Source organism: Entelurus aequoreus, linkage group LG21 (genome assembly GCF_033978785.1).
Source record: "Entelurus aequoreus isolate RoL-2023_Sb linkage group LG21, RoL_Eaeq_v1.1, whole genome shotgun sequence".
Lineage (NCBI taxonomy): Eukaryota > Metazoa > Chordata > Actinopteri > Syngnathiformes > Syngnathidae > Entelurus > Entelurus aequoreus.
In genome coordinates this window covers 16,053,298-16,072,986 of record NC_084751.1, presented here as the reverse complement: position 1 = coordinate 16,072,986, position 19,689 = coordinate 16,053,298, and the positions used below count along the sequence as shown (strand labels likewise).

Below are 19,689 nucleotides of genomic sequence, written 5' to 3'. Positions count from 1 at the left end.
ACCTCCAGTCCTGTAGGTGGCAGGAAGTGTTTTAAATGTAGAAAAAAATCATAACATGACCCCTTTAAAATGAAAAATGCCTTGGGGGAAAAAAGGCAGAAGAATAATAGCACTGTTATATTCCATTCTTCCATAACTTAGCAGCAGCATGTACGGTAGGAAGAAGCACCCAACCAAGGTACAAACAGCTGGGCACGCAATGCAGTCTACCTCCAGTCCCGTAGGTGGCAGGAAGTGTTTTAAATGTAAAAAAAAAAATCATAACATGACCCCTTTAAAATGAGAAATGCCTTGGGGGAAAAAAGGCAGAAGAATATTAGGACTGTTATATTCCATTCTTCCATAACTTAGCAGCTGCATGTACGGTAGGAAGAAGCACCCAACCAAGGTATAAACTTGTGTTTATAAAATAAACAGCTGGGCCCGTAATGCAGTCTACCTCCAGTCCTGTAGGTGGCAGGAAGTGTTTTAAATGTAGAAAAAAATCATAACATGACCCCTTTAAATGAACAACGCCTCGGGGGAAAAAAAACAGAAGAATATTAGCACTGTTATATTCCATTCTTCCATAACTTAGCAGCTGCATGTACGGTAGGAAGAAGCACCCAACCAAGGTATAAACTTGTGTTTATAAAATAAACAACTGGGCCCGTAATGCAGTCTACCTCCAGTCCTGTAGGTGGCAGGAAGTGTTTTAAATGTAGAAAAAAATCATAACATGACCCCTTTAAAATGAAAAATGCCTTGGGGGAAAAAAGGCAGAAGAATACTAGCACTGTTATATTCCATCCTTCCCTAACTTAGCAGCAGCATGTACAGTAGGAAGAAGCACCCAACCAAGGTATAAACAGCTGGGCACGTAATGCAGTCTACCTCCAGTCCTGTAGGTGGCAGGAAGTGTTTTAAATGTAGAAAAAAAATCATAACATGACCCCTTTAAAATGAGAAATGCCTCGGGGAAAAAAGGCAGAAGAATATTAGCACTGTTATCTTCCATAACTTAGCAGATGCATGTACGGTAGGAAGAAGCACCCAACCAAGGTATAAACTTGTGTTTATAAAATAAACAACTGGGCCCGTAATGTAGTCTACCTCCAGTCCTGTAGGTGGCAGGAAGTGTTTTAAATGTAGAAAAAAATCATAACATGACCCCTTTAAATGAACAACGCCTCAGGGGGAAAAAAGGCAGAAGAATATTAGGACTGTTATATTCCATTCTTCCATAACTTAGCAGCTGCATGTACGGTAGGAAGAAGCACCCAACCAAGGTATAAACTTGTGTTTATAAAATAAACAACTGGGCCCGTAATGCAGTCTACCTCCAGTCCTGTAGGTGGCAGGAAGTGTTTTAAATGTAGAAAAAAAATCATAACATGACCCCTTTAAAATGAAAAATGCCTTGGGGGAAAAAAGGCAGAAGAATACTAGCACTGTTATATTCCATCCTTCCATAACTTAGCAGCAGCATGTACAGTAGGAAGAAGCACCCAACCAAGGTATAAACAGCTGGGCACGTAATGCAGTCTACCTCCAGTCCTGTAGGTGGCAGTCATTTGTATTGCTAACTTTTATGCAAAATCTGAATCCACACCAAAAATGAGGAGTTAATAAATGTAGACAGCAGGCTGCCAGTATGTGTGCAAAAAACACAAGCGCCTATATTTAGCAATGTTCATAAAAAAGTAAAGTTCTCCTTCTTCTGCTGCTTCTACTTCCTCGTCCAAGTGTCTGGCCTCTAGCTCAACATGTCAAACACAAGCTTTGTTCTAACCGACTCCTTGGAGACTCATCTGCCAGCCTCCATTTTATGCTTGGAGCTCCACTGTGAGCACCTGACCTGAGACTGGTGACAGCCAGCCAGCCAGGCAGATCAAAACCCAACAAGACTCACAAATGACATACATTTTGCATCATCTAGTGGAGAGCAGCAGCTCCTTCAAAAAATGGCCACCAGCCCCCTTTTTTTTAAGAGCAGCAGGAGATCATGCTGGACACTGTGGCAGCTCCTAATGGAGGACACATGAGAGGACAACCATGCGTGCAATGGCTTCTCCATGAAGCTAACGCGCTAACTAATCCCGTATCTTGTCTTGTTTTTGTTGGGGTTTTTTTGGAGGAGATGATGAAATAAAGCAACAACGCTCATTTCCTGACTGACAAGGTTGGAGAGAGGCGGACATGAAAGCGAACCGGGAAGCGAGGAGACACACACACTTGACTTTGGCTTACAAGGGTAGCAAACACCATTAAAAAAGCCTCCCCATGGAGGTGGAGGAAGGGGGTCAAGCTCTTTCCAGGTCACGCTCCTTAAACAAAAAAAAAAAGCCCAAGATCTACCCAATGGCGACGTTCTCGCAGGACCTCGCAAAGCCACATGGAATCTTTAATAAAACGCTGAACTCACCGCGACAATCTTCTCCGTCACCTCCAAAGTTGTGTGTCCGTCCGATCTGGCTAGTAGTAGTAGCTGATCGCCATCTTTCCTGCTTCTCCTTCTTCTTCTTCTTCTCCTTCTTCTTCTTCTTCTTCTTCTTCGCCGCAGCTGCAGATGACCTGAGCTCCTCCGCCGAGCTCTCAATCAGCGAGGAGGAGGAGGTGGTGGTGGAGGAGGAGGAAGAAGACAACCACCAACACAACAACAATGATAATGTGGCCAGAGGGCCACACAAAGGAGGAGGAGAAGAAGAAGTTCGGCAGGCGGCGAGCGAGCACCAGAGGGTGCGCAAGAGTTGGCCGAGAGACGAGGGAGCATCGGCGGGATGGACGCCCGAGAAGCTCATCCTTCATGGGCGCGCACACACACACACACACACACGCACACACACACACACACACACACACACAGATAGACACGGTGCGCGCGCCCGCGGGGAGCTCACCCCCGGAGCCCTTTAGCCGGCGCGCTCCCTTATGCGCAAGCACAAGCATATTCGTTGGCGCGCACGCAGGCTCCGTGGCTTTTATAGTATATATGTGCGCGCGCCACGTCATGGGGTTATCTACAGTTCACTTCTTTGACGACGTGATATCGATGCATCGATACTAATATACAGTACGATACAATAATGCATTCGATACAGTACTATTTCTCCTGTGTTATTGACCATAAATTAATTTGGCCATAAATACACGGATGGTTGTCATTACTCAACTTAAATATTGAGTCGTACTAATTCATTAATATATGATCTTATTACATAAATAATACAATATTTTTATGTAGCTATTTGTATTTATATATCCATCCATCCATTTCCTACCGCTTATTCCCTTCGGGGTCGCGGGGGGCGCTGGAGCCTATCTCAGCTACAATCGGGCGGAAGGCGGGGTACACCCTGGACAAGTCGCCCCCTCATCGCAGGGCCAACACAGATAGACAGACAACATTCACACTCACATTCACACACTAGATATATATATATATATATATATATATATATATATATATATATATATATATATATATATATATATATATATATATATATATATATATATATATATATATATATATATATACACTACCGTTCAAAAGTTTGGGGTCACCCAAACAATTTTGTGGAATAGCCTTCATTTCTAAGAACAAGAATAGACTTTCGAGTTTCAGATGAAAGTTCTCTTTTTCTGGCCATTTTGAGCGTTTAATTGACCCCACAAATGTGATGCTCCAGAAACTCAATCTGCTCAAAGGAAGGTCAGTTTTGTAGCTTCTGTAACGAACTAAACTGTTTTCAGATGTGTGAACATGATTGCACAAGGGTTTTCTAATAATCAATTAGCCTTCTGAGCCAATGAGCAAACACATTGTACCATTAGAACACTGGAGTGATAGTTGCTGGAAATGGACATCTATACACCTATGTAGATATTGCACCAAAAACCAGACATTTGCAGCTAGAATAGTCATTTACCACATTATTTATTTTTTACATTTTTTTATTTAGCCTTTATTTAACCAGGTAATATCCCATTGAGATCAAAGATCTCTTTTCCAAGGGAGACCTGGCCAAGAGGGCAGCAGCAAGGTTACATTAAAAAACAGCAAACAACACATAAAACATCACATTTACAACATTAAAACTTGCTCACATAACACATGTGCATACAGACAAGGTAGACTGCAATCCTTTCACAGAAGCTTTAAACTCATTCAATGTAACAAGGGTTTGAAGTTTAATATTCGATTGTAGGTTATTCCAAGCCTTCGGTGCTGAAAACCTAAATGCTTTCTTGCCCAGTTCAGTTCTTACTTTGGGGACAAAAAATTGCAGAACATTCATTGAACGAAGATTGTGACTTCCTTGTTTCTTTGTTAAAAGACAAGACAGATAAGATGGAGTGATACCCAGAATGGTTTTGTAGATGAAAACATACCAATGATTGAGGCGTCGAGCACATAAAGATGTCCAGTTAACCATTGAGTATAATACGCAATAGTGAGTAAGGGGAGCGCAGTTGGTGATGAATCTCAGTGCCCCGTGGTACACACTATCCAGCTTGTGGAGACAACCAGCAGTAGCATTCATGTACAACACATCTCCATAGTCAATAACAGGTAAAAAGGTTGTTTCCACCAATTTCTGTTTCACAGTAAAAGAAAAGCAAGACTTGTTTCATTAGCAATGTATAGAGTGTATTTCTTTAAAGTTAAGACTTGTTTAAAGTTATCTTCATTGAAAAGTACAGTGCTTTTCCTTAAAAAATAAGGACATTTCAATGTGACCCCAAACCTTTGAACGGTAGTATATATATATATATATATATATATATATATATATATATATATATATATATATATATATATATATATATATATATATATATATATATATATATATATATATATATATATATATATATATATATATATATATATATATATATATATATATAAAAATATATTATAAATATATATATATATGTATGTGTATATATTAGGGCTGTGAATCTTTGGGTGTCCCACGATTCGATTCAATATCGATTCTTAGGGTCACGATTCGATTGAAAATCGATTTTTTTTTCATTTCAACACGATTCTCAATTGAAGAACGATTTTTTCCCGATTCGAAAGGATTCTCTATTCATTCAATACATAGTATTTCAGCAGGATCTACCCCAGTCTGCTGACATGCAAGCAGAGTAGTAGATTTTTGTAAAAAGCTTTTATAATTGTAAAGGACAATGTTTTATCAACTGATTGCAATAATGTAAATTTGTTTTAACTATTAAATGAACCAAAAATATGACTTATTTTATCTTTGTGAAAATATTGGACACAGTGTGTTGTCAAGCTTATGAGATGCGATGCAAGTGTAAGCCACTGTGACACTATTGTTCTTTTTTAAATTTTTTATATAAATGTCTAATGATAATGTCAATGAGGGATTTTTAATCACTGCTATGTTGAAATTGTAACTAGTATTGATACTGTTGTTGATAATATTCATTTTTGTTTCACTACTTTTGGTTTGTTCTGTGTCGTGTTTGTGTCTTCTCTCAATTGCTCTGTTTATTGCAGTTCTGAGTGATGCTGGGTCGGGTTTGGTTTTGGAATTGGATTGCATTATTATGGTATTGCTGTGTATTTTTTTGTTGGATTGATTAATTTAAAAAATAAATAAATAAAAAAATTTAAATTAAAAAATTAAAAATCGATTTTTAAAAAATGAGAATCGATTCTGAATCGCACAATGTAAGAATCGCGATTCGAATTCGAATCGTTTTTTTCCCCCACACCCTTAGTATATATATATATATATATATATATATATATATATATATATATATATATATATATATATATATATATATATATATATATATATATATATATATATACAGTATATATATCTGTGTTGGCCCTGTGATGAGGTGGCGACTTGTCCAAGGTGTACCCCTCCTTCCGTCCGAATGCAGCTGAGATAGGCTCCAGCACCCCCTGCGACCCCAAAAAAGGGACAAGCAGTAGAAAATGGATGGATACATATATATGTATACGTATATATATATATATATATATATATATATACATTCCCCAACCCCCTCCACATCCCACCCCCCGGATTGTAAATAAGGTAAATAATTCAATGTATATACTCTGATGATTAACTTGTGTGATGACTGTATTATGCTGATAGTATATATTTGTACCATGAATTGATTAACGTGGACCCCAACTTAAACAAGTTGAAAAACTTATTCGGGTGTTACCATTTAGTGGTCAATTGTACGGAATATGTACTGTACTGTGTAAACTACTAATATAAGTCTCAATCAATCAATCAAATGTTGTTATAAATATTAGATAAATTAATTAGTTTATAGTTAATGTAACTAGTTCATAGTTAACTAGTGCAGGGGTCCCCAAACTACGGATCCGGCCCGCCAGCGTCCTAAATCCGGCCCGCAGGAAGTCCCAAGTTTAAAAAAAACAACTTAAACTTAAACTTAGAAAATATATTTTTTTAATCTGTCCTTTCTAATCCATTTTATACCGCTTGTTACTCTCTGTGTCTCCTAGCCACTCAGGCAATTCAAATTGTCCAAAAATGCATTTTTCCGTAGAGGATAATATCCATCCATCCATCCATTGATTGATTGATTGAGACTTTTATTAGTAGGTTGCACAGTGAAGTACATATTCCGTACAATTGACCACTAAATGGTAACACCAGAATAAGTTTTTCAACTTGTTTAAGTCGGGGTCCATTTTCTACCGCTTATTCCCTTCGCAGTCGCGGGGGGCGCTGGAGCCTATCTCAGCTACAATCGGGCGGAAGGCGGGGTACACCCTGGATAATATACATTCCCTTTCGGGGTCAATATAACACTATTATCATTATTAGTGTTTATTTGAACAAAAATACATTTATTAAGTTAACATATGTTATATTATTGAAATATGTAGGTTACTTCTTTGAAGACATGAAATAGATACAATCAAGCGGTAGAAAAATGGATGGATGATACAAATATACAGTACAATACGTGACTAGTTAGTATTTAATGCAACGATACAGTATGATTTCTCCTGTGTTATTTACCATAAATTAATTTGGCCATAAATACACAGATAGTTGTCATTACTCAAGTAATGAGTCGTACTAATTCATTAATATATGATCTTATTACAATAATAAAACAATATTTGTATGTAGCTATATGTATTTATATATATGTATACATTCATATATTGGGGTGTTTATTATAAATATTAGATAAGTTAATTTAAAAAATCTACATTAACTATGAACCAGTGCAGGGGTCCCCAAACTACGGCCTCCGTCCAAAATCCGGCCCGCAGGAAGTCCCAAATAAAAAATAAAAAAACTTTTTTTTTTTTAAATACATATTTTTTTTAATCTGTCCTTTCTAATCCATTTCCTACCTCTTGTTACTCTCGGTGTCTCCTAGCCACTCAAAGATAACGTGACATCATCGCGCTACGACTTGATTAACGTGGACCCCGACTTAAATAAGTTGAAAAACTTATTCGGGTGTTACCATTTAGTAGTCAATTGTACGGAATATGTACTGTTCTGTGCAATCTACTAATAAAAGTCTCAATCAATCAATCAAACCCCACTACCACGTGGACCACGCTAGCCTTGACCTTCCACATCCGTTCCAGCTGCTCTTTCAGCCCTTGGTACTTCTCAAGTTTCTCGTGTTCCTTCTTCCTGATGTTGGCGTCAGCTGGGATTGCCACATCTATCACCACCACCCTTTTCTGCTCTTTGTCCACCACCACTCCGTCTGGTTGGTTAGCCAGAAGCTGTTTGTCAGTCTGGAAGCTGAAGTCCCACAGAACCTGGGCCCTGTTGTTCTCAGCCACCTTCTGTGGTATGGAACCAGCCCCATTGGGATTTGGGTACTTCTATTCCATACTGGTTGCAGATGTTCTTGTATACTATCCCAGCCACTTGGTTGTGCCTCTCCATGTACGCTGATCCAAAAAAAAAATATATATATATATATACATATATATATGTATATATATATATATATATATATATATATATATATATATATATATATATATATATATATATATATATATATATATATATATATGTATATATATATATGTATATATATATATATATATATATATATATATATATATATATATATATATATATATATATATATATATATATATATATATATATATACAGCCCGGCCCCCGGCCAATTTTTTTTAACCCAATGTGAATGTGAGTGTGAATGTTGTCTGTCTAGCTGTGTTGGCCCTGCGATGAGTTGGCGACTTGTCCAGGATGCAGCTGGGATTAGCTCCAGCACACCCGCAGCCCCGAGAGAGACACGTGGTAGAAAATGGATGGATGGATGGATGGATGGATGGATGGATGGATGGATAAACACATGCTTAAATAACTAATACGTGCAAGGCTAATACAAACCCTGTTTCCATATGAGTTGGGAAACTGTGTTAGATGTAAATATAAACGGAATACAATGATTTGGAAATCATTTTCAACCCATATTCAATTGAATGCACTACAAAGACAAGATATTTGATGTTCAAACTCATAAACTTTATTTTTTTTTTGCAAATAATCATTAACTTAGAATTTCATGGCTGCAACACGTGCCAAAGTAGTTGGGAAAGGGCATGTTCACCACTGTGTTACATGGCCTTTCCTTTTAACAACACTCAGTAAACGTTTGGGAACTGAGGAGACACATTTTTTAAGCTTCTCAGGTGGAATTCTTTCCCATTCTTGCTTGATGTACAGCTTAAGTTGTTCAACAGTCCGGGGGTCTCCGTTGTGGTATTTAAGGCTTCATATTGCGCCACACATTTTCAATGGGAGACAGGTCTGGACTACAGGCAGGCCAGTCTAGTACCCGCACTCTTTTACTATGAAGCCAGGTTGATGTAACACGTGGCTTGGCATTGTCTTGCTGAAATAAGCGGGGGCGTCCATGGTAACGTTGCTTGGATGGCAACATATGTTGCTCCAAAACCTGTATGTACCTTTCAGCATTAATGGCGCCTTCACAGATGTGTAAGTTACCCATGTCTTGGGCACTAATACACCCCCATACCATCACACATGCTGGCTTTTCAACTTTGCGCCTATAACAATCCGGATGGTTCTTTTCCTCTTTGGTTCGGAGGACACGACGTCCACAGTTTCCAAAAACAATTTGAAATGTGGACTCGTCAGACCGCAGAACACTTTTCCCCTTTGTATCAGTCCATCTTAGATGAGCTCAGGCCCAGCGAAGCCGACGGCGTTTCTGGGTGTTGTTGATAAATGGTTTTCGCCTTGCATAGGAGAGTTTTAACTTGCACTTACAGATGTAGCGACCAACTGTAGTTACTGACAGTGGGTTTCTGAAGTGTTCCTGAGCCCATGTGGTGATATCCGTTACACACTGATGTCGCTTGTTGATTCAGTACAGCCTGAGGGATCGAATGTCACGGGCTTAGCTGCTTACGTGCAGTGATTTCTCCAGATTCTCTGAACCCTTTGATGATATTACGGACCGTAGATGGTAAAATCCCTAAATTCCTTGCAATAGCTGGTTGAGAAAGGTTTTTCTTAAACTGTTCAACAATTTGCTCACGCATTTGTTGACAAAGTGGTGACCCTCGCCCCATCCTTGTTTGTGAATGACTGAGCATTTCATGGAATCTACTTTTATACCCAATCATGGCACCCACCTGTTCCCAATTTGCCTGTTCACCTGTGGGATGTTCCAAATAAGTGTTTGATGAACATTCCTCAACTTTATCAGTATTTATTGCCACCTTCCCCAACTTCTTTGTCACGTGTTGCTGGCATCAAATTCTAAAGTTAATGATTATTTGCAAATTAAAAAAGTTTATCAGTTTGAACATCAAATATGTTGTCTTTGTAGCATATTCAACTGAATATGACAATGATTTGCAAATCATTGTATTTCGTTTATATTTACATCTAACACAATTTCCCAACTCATATGGAAACGGGGTTTGTAAATAATAGTACAGTGGTGATAGAGCAAAGCAAAAAGATGATGACGTGACCATGAGTTAATACATTCACAGTGACAGATTAGTTCCAGAGTTATTTCACAGCGTAAATAAATAATAAATAAACACTAATAATAATAATAATAATCGTGTTATATTGAATGTTTTAGCTCTTTGGAGCTAAAACAGCTACATATAATTTAAAATGCTATCTAAAGGTACAATATATGGTATAGAATATACAATAATACAATTTATACAGTCATGTGTATTTATAAATCTGTACACATTCTTAATAGTTTTGTTATAATTAGTATTATTAATACAAACAATAGGAATACAATATTACCTAATTATTAGTGTATAACCTTGTTTTTGAAGGCTTTATACATAAATACATAGCAAGCTTGATTTAATGAGTTTTATTACATATGAAGATAATAAAGATATTGCATTATATGTATATGCACATGTATTTATAATACTGCTATTACTATTATTAGTAGTATTTATTTTTACAAAAATATGTCAATAAAGGTATTATTGATATCAATAGGATATAGAGATACATACATACATGAATGGTATTTATTGCATGTATTCAACAATATAGTATTACCCCTAATTACTAAATACCTACAGTGTTAAAATCATAGATACAGTAGATACATATATAGCTATCATCATTATTGGACTCAACGCATTTTATTACATATAATCAGTATCTTATAGAACATGAAATTATACACTCTATACAGTTGTATTTAGTAAATCATATATATTATTATGTAAATACTACATGTTTTATGTAGGCATGTGTATTTATATGTCTGTATACATTATATGTTTTGTTATCAATATGAGTTACTATTAATACAAACAATATGAATACATCAATGTGAACTAATAATTAGTATGAAAGATTTATAGATAAATACAATTGATTTAATCAATATTTAGTGTTATTACATATGATGAAAATATAGATACATCATTATATAGGCTGGCATATGTATTTAAACTTACAAAATAACACTATTAGAAGCAGCAGTAGTAATATTTATTTTGCAAATATACATTAATACAGTTAATATATGTTGTTATATTATACTTATTCTAGTAGAGTATGTGTATCATTGTGTTTATGCTGTGTATACAGTATGATCAGACAGTTTTGTTAGATTACAGGAATAAAATAGAAATGAATAATATCGTAGAATATGTGTATTTTTAATAGTGATAATGTTTACACATAATGTTTTTGTTTTTTTTATGAAATATGTTTTATTGGTGGGTGGAGAGTCAAGCCTTCACTGTACTCCATCTAAGTGTCATGCTAGTAGTACTGCTCAAAGCCACTAGAGGGGATATTTGCATGATACTGTACCTGGAGGTTGCCATAATATGTTGTGATGTGTTAATTAGCATCAAAATGCAATTGTTATACTTTTGATGCTATTATTATCTCTGATGAGTTTGTTCAAAATGGAGATATTTTCATGTGAGTATTTGTTTTCTTCAGAATATCACAAATTAAAGCAAATTATCCCGGCGTGACCTTTTGTCGGGGCGGATCGTTTACACGTTTTAATTCAAAGCCAATATTTGATACAATAATAGTGTCACAGTAGATGCAATGCTGCTGCTCATGCTCCAGGCTGCTGCCTTGCATCCAACCGCTAACAAAGAGCATCCCTAACAAAAGGTGCTCACGTGTACTGCATGCAGTGCCAGGGTGGCCTGGTGGAGGGGGGCTGCTGCTGTGGGTGGGATCCCCTCATGATGGAACATTTGTGACTTTTGTAAAAATTTAGATTTATAACAGTAAATGTGATCACAGACAAAACTTTCAATATAGAGACACTGCATGTATGACTTAAGTGTTATTATGACAATGACAATAAAGGAATTGATTGATTGATTGATTGATTGACACTGCATTAGGATTCCATATGCATTATCGGACAAGAATCAATCAAATTATTATTTCCTCTTGAGAATCGAGGGCGAAAAGGATCTTTCAATTCCCTTTTCGGGGATTTCTTTGAAGTCAAAGCATTAACTCACTCTGTGTGTGTTTGATTTCTTGCCTCTTTGGAGCTAAAACAGCAACTCATCATTTAAAATGCTATCCAAAATTGTTTTTATTTTGGATTTTATATTATTTGTAATGCAGAGAAGCATCTCGGAACTAATGCATCGTGTCTAGGCTTTGGCCTTGCAACTTTGGTTACTGCAGTCTACCATCTCTGGCATGTGCCTGGCCTCATATTTTATCCAACAATGGTTCTGGTTGTGGAATTTTCTTTTTGATGCGTGGGTCATACTCTTTTTTTGCGCTCTTTATCGCCTATCTCGGGGGTCGGCAACCCGCGGCTCTCGAGCCGCATGCGCCCTAGCCCTAGTAGCTTCCTGGAACTTTTTCCAAATTGTATAAAAATGGAAACGATGGTTGAAAAAAATAACATTTTTGTTTTAATATTGTTTCTGTCAGAGAGCACACATGACACAAACTGTTGTGTACAAGAGGAGTAGACGGCACAGACCACAAGGGGGCATATTTAAGCTCTAGATTGATTTATATATATATATATATATATATATATATATATATATATATATATATAACAAATAATAATATAATAAATCAAGGGAACTGGAGTGGGACGAATCCAAAGTGTGTGTGTGTGTGTGTGTGGGACTATGCGTGGAGATTAGCGGTTGTGTGTTACCGGGAGTGTTCAGCGAGAGGCGGAAGTCACGGAGGGGAAAGGCAGGCTCGAATGTCCGTGAGGCAAGCAGGAAGTCGGGGGCTATAGCGGGGCGTAGGAGGTCCGTGTCTAAGCGTAAGGTCGGGATCCAAGAGGCAGTCCGGGAATCAGAGGAACAAGGAATGACGAGACACACAGCACAACAACGCAGGAATGGAGGTGGTACACAAACGGATGGTTACGTTCTGGTGCCGGATAGCAGGTTGAGCAGGCTTATGAAGGCAGGACCTCTCATCAACCACAGGTGCGCTGATTGCAGGTGAGACGGCTTATACGCCGTCGAATGGGTTGTACAAATTGTGAGTTTGAATATTTTATTCTTTTATTTTTTCACGTTCAATTTGTTTTTTGCAATTTTAGTTTTGACAGTACCACATAAGATATGTTTTAATTGCTAATGCGGGTTTATTGATTTAACCCGTTTTGTACACTGTTGATGTGGTTTATCCATCCATCCATCCATCAATTTTCTACCGCTTGTCCCTTTAATGCCCAGTAAATGGGTTTCTGTTTAGTATTTCTCCAGCAATGGTCATGTGGTGACATAAATGATGGTATTTCGAGAGGTAATCATTGAAGTCGGACATCACTGCCTAGGTGGGAAACGCACGGCCCGCCACTGGTTTATACAGTATAGCCTGCTCACAGCCAGATTAGACTTTCATGTGCAAATTATGTAATATTTGGTTTGCAGTCTTTTTAAATTTAGTCATGCCAGCATATCAAAAACGATACCAATTTATTAGTAGAACACAGGTGAGGATTTTTGGTAGCAGCCGTACGTAACACAGAGTCATCCAAGGCTTCCACCGTCTCCGGTGCCAGTGAACTGCCTCTGGCTGTGCTGAGGTCACATAAACACATTGTGACAGCAATGGGTGGCAAAATGATAGCCTGCATTCATTAACAAACGTCCTCACAAATATGAATATGAATATAAAGCATTAAATGCATTGGCGAAAAAGTGTTTTTTGTGTCCTTGCCTCGATCTTTTTACATTGTTGAAATCAAACATAGGCAAAGCCCGAACAGCCACCTGTGTGTGTCGCCAAAGTACCCAGGACCTGTAGAAATGCGCCTACGTGTAGCAGGAAGTTGGCGTGAGGCGCCGCACACTTCCACACTCAGTTCACTCTTGATACATCTCATTTTTGCCATAAAAATGGACGTATGCCATGTTTTTGTGCATACACAAGCTTAATACATGAGCCCCGAAGTCCTTTTCCAGACTTCTTGACTCTGCTTGCCATGTGTTCACAGCATGTTAAAGTTAAAGTTAAAGTTAAAGTACCAATGATTGTCACACACACATTAGGTGTGGTGAAATTAACCTCTGCATTTGACCCATCCCCTTGTTCACCCCCTGGGAGGTGAGGGGAGCAGTGAGCAGCAGCGGTGGCCACGCTCGGGAATCATTTTTGATGATTTAATCCCCAATTCCCACCCGTGATGCTGAGTGCCAAGCAGGGAGGTAATGGGTCCCATTTTCATAGTCTTTGGTATGACTCGGCCAGGGTTTGAACTCACAACCTACCGATCTCAGAGCGGACACTCTAACCACAAGGCCAGCAGGTTCACAGAGGTCCACACCACCCATATTGTCATTGTGCTCCCTTATGACTGTGGGTCTTCTCATCTGGACCTGGATTTCGTCTTTCTTCCACCATCAGACATCTTTAGGGTTTCCTAAGTGCAGCAGAAGCCATCATCACAGACTTGTCATACAGTTTTGTGATCGCCAACTCAGGACTTATAGCCTGACTACCATCACCGACGCTCCCCACCCTTCTCTTTTTAACGGTTTGTCATCAGGACACTTTTTTTTTTTTTTTAAGTTCCATTTGCTGGAAGGCCCCTGGACAGTAATAAATGAGGTTAAGTAGAGGTCAAAGTACCACCTCCTGTTGGAACAGTTTGTTTCAACCACGCGGAGGACTGCAGATGCCCCAATCTCTAGCCTTTGATTAGCAAAAATATCCTTCCCTTGATACACTTCAAAGTCTTATCAGATCATCTGGAGAGATTCTCCAGTGAGTTCCTCAACTTGAAGAACCTGTTTCTCGACATTTTCTTGTTGACTCTGGAAGTCCTTGAATGCCAGAGCAGGCCTGTTGCCATTTCTTTCTCTCATCTGGTGCTCTCTTTCAACGTATGAATGCTGGTAAGTCTTCAAAGACTTGTGTTGTCAATCTACTGTAACATGTACTTCATATTACTACAGTTTGTACCTTCTCTAGACCAGCGGTCCCCAATCTATTTGAGTCCTGCAGACCTCTGGATGGGCGGTGGGAGGTGGGTGACATAATAATGCATTATGAATAAACGTGGAAAAACTACACTAACAACAGTATTGTCACACCAAAACAAACTCATCCTTAACGCAGAATCAGTGGGACCTATGTCCTTGTTTCCCTGAAACTCATTTTGCGAGCTTACCTTACGGAGGAGTGCGATAGTGTGACGCATGGGAAAAAGTGGGTATTCAGTCAAAAAAAATACAAGGAAGAAAAAAAATTCAGTTGACGTAGCGCGGAAAAAAATATCCCATATATTTGTTCCTTCATTTATTCCTACGACAAAAAAATTCCTATGAAAAACAAAGGAAAAATCCACATTGATGCCACCTTCATCTTAACAAAAACTAATTCAATCATTTACATAATATTTACATTTTTGAAGTAGTGGCTTTAAAGTTAGATGGGACTGGACACTGGCCGAGAGTTAGTGGGTGGAGTCGGCTCTCTTGGTTGCTTTGTTGGGTCTGCTCCTGTCTCTGGCCATGCTCCCCCCTACCCCAGCAGACGATGGCGTGGAACACCGCAGAGGCCACCGCAGTGTATATGTTTTTTGAGTTTTAAAAAAAAACTTTTGTAGCTGTATGTAGAAGTGGCTGGTTGCATCAGCTCTGCTCTTTTAACCCTGTAAGACCCAAATATAGAAAAACCTAAAAAAAAATTAAAAAAATTGACCTTTCAGATGTTGTTGCAGGAGGCATTTGATGCAGAAATTGAAGAGTTAAAAAAAATGTTTATGTATGTTTTTAGAGAAATGTTGTAACATTGCAACATTGGGCTTTGATGGGAGCAGAATTTCTGTATTTGTACTCAAGTTGTCTGAACAACTAAGGGTTCATTTGCAGGGTTTATTGCTAACTTATCCTCATAACGGTATAAACCATTAATAATAATCACACATTAGTTATATTTTTATGAAGTCATCTATTACAAATATAAAAAATATGAAACAAGATAAAACTCTTAAAAAACGCTTTTCCGCCCTCTTTTTTTCTTTTCATGACATTGGTCATGAAGACTTTCATTGGTGGTGAAAGTCCTAAAAACAGTCGCTGTCGTCTGTAAAACAAAGGCGAACATCACACTTTCTGCATTGTGTGTTGGTGTATCCTGTATTGCAGTGTATGCATTATCATCATCTCAGCCACAGAGTTGTGCTCTTCAGGTACCACCTGCAGGCATTTCTCTCTGAATGAATCAAACCAGAGTCTGAGTTTCCATAGTTTGTCTTTCTTTTCCGTCTCAGATACTGTCATGTTGTTTACAAAATGTAATGACATCAACAGGGATTGGAATCTGTTGCGTGGCATCACATCAGCAACAGGTGGTGGACCAAGTGCTCAGGGTAGACAATAGTGTCTGCCTGGTAAGTCGCTTTGGACAAAAGTGTCCAAATTCCATCAATGTAAATGTAAATGGTTTAATGGCTCCAATTACCATACTAAAAGGAAAACATGCATACCCCCATTACATCCACACTGTCAGGGTTTTCCCTGACAGTTTGGTCAAGTTTTAGTTTTCCTCTGCTATGTCTTTGTTTCCTGTCTTTAGTTCCTGTCAGCACTTTTATTTTGATTCAGTTTCCTCTTTGTTCCCTGAGTGCTTTGTCCCCTCAGCTGTGGCTGATTGGCACCTGGCCACACCTGGTGCGAGTCAGCCAGCTGCTATTTAAACCTGTCCTGCCTTCCAGTCACTGGTGGATCATTGTCACTTGTCACTTCTACCTGTAGCTTCTACCTATTTGTTGTTGTAGCTCCGTCTACTTTTGTCCACTCCGCTTTAGTCATAGTTCCTTCGTGTCACAGTAAGTGTTTTTGTTTATTGTCCACAGTTAGCCTTTGTGCTATTTTAGTTTATAGCCTAGTTTGTTCTCCGCCTTGTGCGCGCCTTTTGTTTGTTCCCTTTTGTTTGTTTTTTGCTATAGTATCTGAATTAAATCATGTTTTCCCATTCAATGCCTGCCATCATCTCTGCATCTTGGGGTTCGTCACCAACAAACCTTGACAGAATGATCCAGCCTAAAATGAACCTCGCAGAGATGTCCATGGCGGAGAGGCTTAACAAAGCATTAGAATTGACGGCTAAATCAAGGAAAAGCTTTGCCTCGTTTTGTGATCCCTCCGACCCATCCCTGTCCTGTGTTGGCTTCTCGTGGGACGTTTTGGATCCGTCCCTTGAGGGAGGGGGGGGGGCTATGAGTAGCTGTGCAGCTGGGGAGGCACAACTACTCCTCACCCCAGTGGGTCTGCAACAGACGGCGCCATGCTCTCCGGTGGGCCGGCAGACGCCACCATGCTCTCCGGTGGGCCGGCAGACGCCACCATCATCTCTGGTGGGTCTGCAACCAACGGCGCCACCATCATCTCCGGTGGGTCTGCAACCAACGGCGCCACCATCATCTCCGGTGGGTCTGCAACCAACGGCGCCATCACCCTCTCTGGTGGACCAGCAGGGGTCTCCGCCACCCTCTCCGGTGGACCAGCAGGGGTCTCCGCCACCCTCTCCGGTGGACCAGCAGGGGTCTCCGCCACCCTCTCTGGTGGATCAGCAGGCGCCGCCGCCACCCTCTCCGGTGGACCAGCAGAGGGCGCCGCCGCCACCCTCTCCGGGTGGCAAGCAGAGGGCGCCGCCACCATCCTTCCCGGTGGGCCCTCCCACACCGGCGGTCGAGCCGCCTCGACAATTGCGGCGGCGTTCAACTTGCCATCGCCACCTGACTCTTCCCCACTGGTTGCGGGGACACTTGGCCTGGCGGCCCACCTCCTTGTCCTCCCTCCACCCTCCCTTGACTTTGGACTGTTTTTTTTTTTTTTTTAGGAGGGGGGGGATTTTTTGATACGTCTGGTATCCGTTATGGGAAGGGGGGCTACTGTCAGGGTTTCCCCGACAGTTTGGTCAAGTTTTAGTTTTCCTCTGCTATGTCTTTGTTTACTGTCTTTAGTTCCTGTCAGCACTCTTTTGATTCAGTTTCCTGTTTGTTCCCTGAGTGCTTTGTCCCCTCAGCTGTGGCTGATTGGCACCTGGCCACACCTGGTGCGAGTCAGCCAGCTGCTATTTAAACCTGTCCTGCCCTCCAGTCACGGCTGGATCATTGTCATTATAATACTTGTCACTTGTCACTTCTACCTGTAGCTTCTACCTATTTGTCGTTGTAGCTCCGTCTACTTTTGTCCACTCCGCTTTAGTCATAGTTCCTTCGTGTCACAGTAATTGTTTTTGTTTATTGTCCACAGTTAGCCTTTGTGCTATTTTAGTTTATAGCCTAGTTTGTTCTCCGCCTTTTGTTTGTTCCCTTTTGTTTGTTTTTTGCTATAGTATCTGAATTATCATGTTTTCCCATTCAATGCCTGCCATCATCTCTGCATCTTGGGGTTCGTCGCCAACAAACTCTGACACACACATTCAAGAACATTCCTTTCCCCAGAACTGAATTGTCTGTTGATATCCTCTTTGTGGACAAACTCATGGAATTTTAGCTCAGGCTGATCAATTAACTACATTTTTTAGAGATAACACTTTCAAATCAGTCACCAGAACACAACACAAGGGTAGAATGTATACTATCCATGTATAGAGAAAATACTTCAGGCAGTGATGTAGTGGAGGGAATACAACCTGTTTGAGCCCACTGCAACAAGCCAGCATTTTGACTACCACATTCACCCAGTGTTGTATAATTGCAACAATTATATAACAAGCTCTAAATGAAATTTGATGCATCTGTTCCACAATAACTACATGTGTACATGCTCTAGACATTGTAATAACAACCAAAAAATATATAAAAGACATTTTACTTACTTGGATCTGTTGAATCCAGTCCAATGAAACAAATAGATGTTGTTGGAAGGAAACCTTGAGAGGTTGTGTGAGTTCATGGCCAGAAGGTTTGACTTATAAACAAATGTACAAACCAATAGCCTTGTGAGACTGCACAATAGGACCCAATGACTATGTAAATGTGGTAAAAAAATAAAAAATTATATAACAGATTTTTTTTTAGGATGGTTAAAGGTAACATAATTTTACAACAAGGGGTCTTACAGGGTTAATGCCTTCAATGTCCTTTGTGTTCTTTGATGTTTGCCTCTTACACACATGTGAATGTTGTCTGTCTTTCTGTGTTGGGCCTGTGATGAGGTGGCGAGTTGTCCAGGGTGTACCCTACCTTCCGCCCATGTGCAGCTGGGATAGGCTCCAGCCCTCCCCGCGACCCCGAAAGGGACGAGCGGTAGAAATGGATGGACACATGCTTATGTGTGCTATGGCTATGAGTTTTTTCCCCCTTGGCCTCAGTCTGGACACCCTCTCCAGGGGCTCAGGCTTAGAATGATTTTTTTTTCCTCACCACTCAACACCTCTCTTATCCAGCGTTTACCTCTTTCTCACCTTTTTTGTAAGGGGCGCCGGAAGTTGGCAGACCCGTTGTCACGACGTGGGGGTTTTCGCAACTTACTGCGAGGATTGTTCTCCCGGGATGCAAACGGACTTTTCCGGACAAAGGTAGCAGGTAGGAACATATTTATTCTTGACTCTCAAATAAGTGAAAACAAAAAGGCGCACAAGGCGAAGGCACAACTTAACGCAGGGAACAAAAACTAACACTTAGCGTAAACTATGGACAGGGAAAAATAAAAACT

General features: G+C 39.7%; 1 protein-coding gene and 1 long non-coding RNA gene across 7 annotated transcripts in view; one reads left to right on the top strand and one right to left on the bottom strand.

Moving 5' to 3' along the window:
- znf462 (zinc finger protein 462) overlaps positions 1–2,854 on the bottom strand; it is a 95,968-nt gene extending 93,114 nt beyond the window's left edge. For 3 of the 6 annotated variants that reach the window (XR_009823632.1, XM_062031057.1, XM_062031058.1), the window contains exon 1: positions 2,405–2,853. The gene's annotated coding sequence lies outside the window, so the exon portion shown is untranslated. Of the gene's footprint in view, positions 1–2,404 lie in introns of all 6 variants that reach the window. The other 3 variants (XM_062031056.1, XM_062031055.1, XM_062031059.1) reach the window with 2 other exon arrangements.
- Positions 2,855–16,778: 13,924 nt separating this feature from the next.
- LOC133638922 (uncharacterized) overlaps positions 16,779–19,689 on the top strand; it is a 45,538-nt gene continuing 42,627 nt past the window's right edge. Inside the window, exons 1-2 of the long non-coding RNA XR_009823700.1 lie at positions 16,779–16,853; positions 19,451–19,559. This is a non-coding gene — a long non-coding RNA (uncharacterized LOC133638922). The remainder of the gene's footprint in view (positions 16,854–19,450; positions 19,560–19,689) is intronic.